Below are 7916 nucleotides of genomic sequence, written 5' to 3'. Positions count from 1 at the left end.
GAACACATATCAACAAAGGAGCAAGTTGCAGATATGATGACTAAAGCATTAGGCACTGCACAATACCAGTTTCTTGTGTCCAAGCTGGGAGTGTTGGATGTTTTCCACCCTTCAGCTTGAGGGGAAGTTTTGTGATATTTGATATTACTTAAGAGTTAGGGACTAAAGTGTAAATTATAAGAGTTTGAAGGCAAAAGTGTAAAGATAGAAGAGTTAGGAAGTTAGTTAAGTTAAAAGAATCAGCTATTGATCCAATAGTGATAACAGACAATAATACTTCATTTTCTCTCTTCCTTCTTTCTAACTTTCTCTCTTTTACTGTCAATTTTACCATTTCCATAGCTAGAATCTTGTAATTTGACAGGCAAGCAGCCTAACAGTCACAATCCAAATCGAGCACCTGAGTTTGAATTCTGATACAATTATTTAATTTTATAAAGTATAAACTGATGATACTGTAAAAAATTTGCACAATCAATGTGATTTAATCTAATTAACATGTACTTGCCTTCATTATTTTTCACGTAACTAGCTTCAATTAGGATATATTAAACTTATAGTGTAAAGATTCTTTTGCATTGTTAGTGTATTGAAGTTAAACTAATTTTCATGTGTCCAATGCTCCATCAGATAGTATTTTTTTTTTCTTGTGAACTAGCATAGATTTGTTAGAAGTTGCCAAGTGGGAACGGCTATATAAAATTGGAAGTCAGAAACTTTTGTCTGCATATACTTGTAGATCGACCGGTATCATTGTCACTAGTGTGTACTTTTTTCCCCTCCTTTTTTCTGAACATTCACACCTTAGTTGGGGAAGTTGAACAAGATTATATAGTACATTTTCCTTGTCGTCTCAATTACTAAAGAAATATATATATATATATCCTCTCTTTTTTTTGTGTACCCTACGTTAGGGGTTGAGTCATATCAGCTGCTGGACCATACATAGCTTTTTGCAAGAGCATGATTACCCTAAAAGGGGACTTATGACTATACAGTATTGCATACAAGACTTTGATTCTGAATATTAGCCTTAGTGGATTTTGCCATCCAAATTATATCAAATGTAATAATACGTTGAATCGCAAATTGGAATAATTAAATAGATTGGGTTCAAAATGGGAAGATTTTCTCTTGGGGTGGGCTTGACTAGATCTGATATATGAAACAAAACTAAATATAAAAAGTTCTTTTTTTTTTTTTTGGTTCTCTTTTTCTCTAAATTTGAAAGTAATGGTCAAGAAGAAGGGTTTCTCCACTACGACTTGTCGGGAGAAAAAAAGAAGCAGGTTTCCATTTCTCTGGTTTGCTTGGCTCCAGCTTACTGGATAGTTTGTATGTATTTTTGTATACCTGGTACTGGAATTATGGCATTTCCTTAAATTTAAGCATGGTTGACTCTACTTTTCTTTAGAGACAAGACAGAAATTAAATACTCTAAATCAAATCCAATATTTTTTGAAGCCCATGAGAGATAAAAGTTTATCTCATATTTAAATTTCTTTTTAAAAAATAATAAAAGTCAGTAATATGCAAGAAAGTAGCACATACGGGCGCTCGTAGAGCCAATTTTCATCCTTTTTTTCTTTTTTCTTTTATTTTCTGGACAATCTGTCATTTTACAACTTGTAGCGTATTTTCTGGATATTAACTTGTGAATAATTTATACTAAAGTAATAACCCACCCGGTATAACTCGTGAAAAGTTATGACTCACTTGTGAAAGTTAAGATCCGCAAGGTCATACTCTTTTTGAACAAATCCCTTAAACGGTGATAAAATATAAGTAGCGCCTTAAGTTATCCTACTTGAGCAAATCTCCCTATCATGGCAAACCGCTTGATTACCGAAAGACATAATCACTTGTTTTGAAAGTAAATTTTGTACTTCGAGGTCTTAAAAATCTCCTTGTCTCACATCGATTTGCGTGCATAGTCCGAGCACATTTCCGGAAAGCTTTTATGTGAAATCTAAGTAAAATAAGGAAATTGACCTTTAAAATTGATTAAAGTTGACTTTGGTCAACATTCTTGATAATCAGACTCGGATCCGTGATCGGACGGTCCCAAATCCGAGAAATAAATTTTTGAAAGAAATTGTTTAACTGAAATTATAAGAGTTTTTGGAAATTTAAAGATGATTGAATTTGATGGTATCGGGCACGTAGTTTGGTTCCGGAGCCCAGTACAAGTTTAAAATAATAATTAAGTTGAATCCGTGAAATTTTGTAAAGATCGGAATTGGTTTGGTATAAATCGGACGTATAGTTGTGAAAATGGAAATTTGATGTTCTTGAGTAAATTTATGAATTTGAGGTTGAATTCGTAGTTGTTGATGTTATTTTGAGGATTTGATGGCACAAGAAAGTCTGTATGATGTTTTTAGACTTTCGTGAATGTTTGGTTTGGAGCCCCGAGGGCTCGGGTGAGATTTGGATAGGCCGCGGAGTGTTTTGAACTTAGGAAAAACTGCTGGTGTGTTGCAGGTCTGCAGGCTTCGCAATTGTGAAGCCTGGCTTGCAAATGCGAGCTCGCATTTGCGAAGACTGTGCTGGATAGGGACCTTCGCATTTGCGAAGTTCAGAGTCGCAAATGCAACAAGAGCAGTAATCGCAATTGCGAACAAATGTTCGCAGTTGCGAAGTTAACAGGGCAGGCCTACCTTCGCATTTGCGGAGCTTGGCCGCATTTGCGAACCTGACAGTGCAAATGCGATAACTGCACCTGTGTAAATTCTAACTTAGACGAAATTTTCTTCATTTTTCAAACTCTCTCAAAACCCTAAGCTCTTTTGGGCGATTTTCCAAAGAAAAGTTCTTTTCCAAATCATTAGTAAGTCATTTCTAACTCATTTCTTTCAATCTAATCCATCTCTTTACATGATTTCATTTCAAAATCAAGGGTTTTTCCTGGAAAATTGGGTAATTTTGGGTAGAACTTAAGATTTTCAAATTTTGGGGATTTGGACCTCGATTTGAGGTCCAATTTCAAACAAATTATATATTTGAGTTCGTGGGTGAATGAGTAATTAGGTTTTGGTTCGAGCCTCGAGTTTTGACCAAGCGGACCCGGGGTCGATTTTTGACTTTTTGAAAAAATCATTAGAAAACCTATTTTCATGCATATAATTGGTTTATTTAGCATTTATTGATATCATTAAGTAAACTGTGACTAGATACAAGCAAATTGGATATTTTTTATATTGTTTATGATATTGTTTCCTTTGCCGGGATGTTATTGTTTATGATATTATTTCCTTTGCTGAGATGTTATTGTTTATGATATCTTTTCCCTTGCTGGGATGTTATTGCTTATGATATTGTTTTCCCTTGCTGGGATGTTATCGCTTATGATATTGTTTTCCCTTGCCGGGATATTGTTGTTATACTATTGTTCCCTTGTCGGGATTCTTTTGTGTTTGGTGTTGATTTGTATATTGGGATCGGGTTGCATGCCGCAATAATAAATAATATTATATAGGATCGGGTTGCACGCCACAACAAGGAGTAATAAAGGTGGACAGGTGGGGTCGGGTTGCACACAACAACATCATTATATGGGTGGGGTCGGGTTGCACGTCGCATCATCATTATATGGTTGGATCGGGTTGCACGCCGCAACAGTATTAAATGATTGGGATCGGGTTCGGGTTGCACGCTGCAACAATATTAAATGATTGGGATCGGGTTGCACGCCGCAATAAGAAAAAATAAAAGTGAATATTGATTCTTATGGTAAGAACCAGAGTGAAAGCACGAAGGGTGATGTCGTGCAGTTGTTACTGTTTTCCTTATTCTTGCTTATATGAAATTATGGTGTTCTTGGTGCTTCTCTACTGAAATTCTGTTAGTACTTGATATTCCCCGCAGCATGTTTCACCTTCCCATCTTTAAGTGCAAGTTTCTGTTATCATTATTTGTCGTATATGATTTAACTACACAGGTTTATTTGGTAGTCTTATCCTAGCCTCGCCACTACTTCGCCGAGATTAGGCTCGACACTTACCAGCACATGGGGTCGGTTGTGCTGATACTACACTCTGCACTGTGTGCAAATCCCGGTACTGGAGCTTTTGGACCATAGCGAGGTTGCTGCCTTCTGTCCAGCAGAGACCCGAGGTAGTCCTACAGACGTCCGCAGGCCTAGGCGTCCCCTTCTATCCTTTCCATCATGTTCTTATTTATTTCAGATACAGACTTGTATTTTTCTTTGTTCAGACCCTATTTGTAGTATTCATAGATGGTCCGTGACATTGTGACACCAGTTCTGGGTGGAGTTGTATTTCGGATTTCGTACTAGTATTTAGTTAAATTGTTGAATTTCGTCTTCCGCACTTTTTATTCCGTTGTTGATCAGATGTTAACTTGTGAAATTGTTAAAAGATAAGGAAAAGGATAATAAAAATTTGTAATGGTTGGTTTGCTTGGCTTTCACTAGTAGGCGCCATCACAATTTCTGAAGCTGGGAAATTTGTGTCGTGACACATAAATCATAATATAAAACTTATTTGGTTTACAGATTTAGTGACAAGTTAGGTAGAGATTAATAAGGTAAAGATTAATAGTCTAGAATCTATTTTATTGTATTTAAGATGGAAATCGAACTCCAGGAGAAGGGGAAGGATACATATTACAAGAATAGTCCACGAGTATGGAGAATTGCAAGTCTATGATCCACAACAGGTCCCTCTTTTAATTTGAAGACTCTAAATTGGTCATTGACAATTTTCTATATGTGAGAATATGTAACGATCCGACCGGTCTTTTTGAGCATTTATACTTCGCTCGGTAGTTTGAGGACATGAGCATCTCTGCATGATGTATTAGGACTTGTGTGCAAAATTTAAGTTCATTCTGAGTTGAATAGATATGTTTCGGTGCGAGTTTTTGGAAGTCGAAAGTTCGAAAGTTCATTAAGTTTGATTTGATGTGTGTTTCTTCATTTCGATTTTGTTATGAGTGATTTGAGCCCTCGAGTAGGTTTGTGTTATCTTACGGAACTTGTTGGTGTGTTTGTATGGGGTCCCGAGAGACTCGGGTGAGTTTCGGATAGGTTTGGGTTGTGTTGTGCTTGTTTTTCTTATGTTTCGACGTAGTTTCTTCAAGCATAAATGATACCACATTAAACGAATAAGCTCTGGTTTCTGTTTTGATCGAAGCATTAGATCCATATCGTAATTACGGAACCATAGCAAAAAAATCGTCGAATTTGGACTTCGTATGAGAAGTTTATAATTATTTTACTAAGAATTGGGTTGACATATTTTTTCAGAATAATTACGAAATTGCCACTGACTTGATATTTAAAAATCTACACTATTTTCAAATGTTGAAACCAACATATCTCATTCATTATAAGGTCAAATGGAGTGATTCAAAAGCCTAACCTGACTGAAATTTTATAAGGAATCCATTGGAGGTATCAAAGGCGAGTTTCGAGATCATTTGGCACATGAAACGAGGCAGAGCAGCTAGGCAAAAATACTTAATATCGAAGATTTGTTCATTTGGTCATATTTTGAGTTGAGGAGCTCGAATTTGGAAAAAAATTGGAGGTGACTTTCACCATATGGATTGGGGTAAGTGTTCTATACTCAATTTTTGTTATATTTCATGAATCCATCTTCGTTTTGGCATGTGATTGATGATTACAAAGTGAAATTTGGAGGGGGGTGTCTAAAATTTTATAAAGTGAATTTTTGAATTTTGAACATCGATTCGGAGTCGTATTTGAGTGAAACTAGTATGGTTGGACTCATAATTGAATGAGTTCTCGGATTTATTATGTTTTGCCCGGGTTTGACTTTTTGGTTGACTTTGGGCTTTTGATCAAAGATTCGAACTTTATCGATTGGGTTTGTTTTCTTGAACATTATTTTATATATTTGAGTTGCTTTTTGCTAGTTTCGAGTCGTTCGGAGGTCGGTACGCACAAGATGGCATTTTTGGAGCATCATTTGGCTTGCTCGGTATCAATTTGGCTTGTTTGAGGTAAGTGTCTTGCCTAACTTTGTTGAGACAATTTTTTCTAATAATTGCCATTGTTTGCTACATGCGGGGTTGATGCATATATGAGGTGACGAGCGTATATGCATGTGCTAGGGTTAATCATACGCGAAGGTATATTATACGATTAATTGTGCTTTAAAGATTTGTGTGACTTTCTTGCTTTATGTCTTACTTGACTTCCAGATTACTAAGAATACAAAATTAAATGTTAGAAACCAAGACTTAGTTTATTATAACTTAATTAAAATTTGACCGGATTTTGAGAAACATTAATGAGTCTAATTCAGTCTTCATCATGCTTAATCACTAATATATTTCTATGGCCGTCATACTCGAGTTGTAGACCATACTTGAGATTTGTTGAAATACTTGAACAATAAGGGTCATGGGGGAATATTGATCTATTATTGGCTTGAAAGTTGTGATTGGAGTTCATTTGAAATATTCGTTAAACCACTCTCCTTGATGTTATTTATACTTCCTGCCTTGCTTGTCATTATTATACATATGCTTGGTGAGGAAGAGTATAAAGAACGAAGGGTGATGTCGTGCCATTGCTTTTATATTATCATGTAAGGGAGAGTGTAAAGTACGAAGGGTGATGTCGTACCATTTCATATAAATTATCATATGAATGAAAGTGAAAAGCATGAAGGATGATGTCGTGCTATTTCATTTGAGAGTAAAAGCACGAAGGGTGATGCCGGGCTACTTCATTTGAGAGTGAAAGCACTAAGGGTGATGTCGTGCCACTTCATTTGAGAGTAAAAGCACAAAGGGTAATGCCGTACCATTTCATTTAGATTATCCTTATCTTATTTACATTATCATGTGAGGATGAGAGTAAAAACACGAATGGTGATGCCGTGCCATTTCATTTATATCATCATGCTTTTATATTTTACTAGTTCATGGCAGGAAGGGTGTTTCCGTGTCGGCGAGGACGAAGGACATGCATTATATTATGACATCTTTTCCTTATGTATACGTTCATGCCTTTACCTTGAGCTGTTATTGTCGCACCTATGTTTCCTATGTGACTTGTCGTTGTTGTTCTATCTTTATTCTCTATCTTAATTGTTGTTCTGTTGCCCATACCTTCTACTTGATTAACTTGCAAATACCATGCCTCTTTCCTGTTGTTATATTTATAACCATGTCGTATCTAGTTTGTTGCACTTTAGTTTAAGCTTTCTACCATGTTAGCCATTCATGCCTCTACTTGTTAGCTTATAAAGATCATGCGTTCCTCTATTATTTGTTATATCTACATCTATGCCTTCTACCATGCTAGTTAGGTGAAATTATTTTCTTCTTTCCTAGTTGATGTCATCATTCCTATGTTTCCTACCTTGTCATTACTGTTATCGACATTTCATTCACCTGGTTGGTACTGTTACATGTATATTTGGTGAGGATGGGATAAATGTATGAAGGGTGTTGTCGTGCCGTTGGATGTGATGTCTTGAGTAAATTTCTCACGCTATGAAAGTTATGGATTTATTACTGTGATTTGCTATTATAGCTCTAAGAAAAGGATTGGTCGTGATATTGAGGAATATTAATCGTGGTTCTTCTAGAAATTATTTACTGCTTTGGATAATTGTTCTGTTGTACGCTATTCTGTTATATTATAGTATTATTCTATTGCTAGTCTTTTGTACAAGTTATATCAGTGAATATCTTTTAATTAAAAAAGCCTCGTCACTACTTCACAGAGGTTAATCAAGATACTTACTGAGTATATGGGGCCGGTTGTACTCAAACTATACTTCTGCACCTTGCGTGCACATTTTGGAGCGGAGCTGCGGATGATGTTAGGAGCTGACTCTTAAGATGTTCGTTCCTTCCAGATGTGGCTACCACTTTTACCTGGCTAGTTCTAGAGTTGAATTCTGGTTTAGTACATT

Source organism: Nicotiana sylvestris, chromosome 6, assembly GCF_000393655.2.
Source record: "Nicotiana sylvestris chromosome 6, ASM39365v2, whole genome shotgun sequence".
NCBI classification, from domain to species: Eukaryota; Viridiplantae; Streptophyta; class Magnoliopsida; order Solanales; family Solanaceae; genus Nicotiana; species Nicotiana sylvestris.
This window is presented reverse-complemented; position numbering follows the sequence as displayed.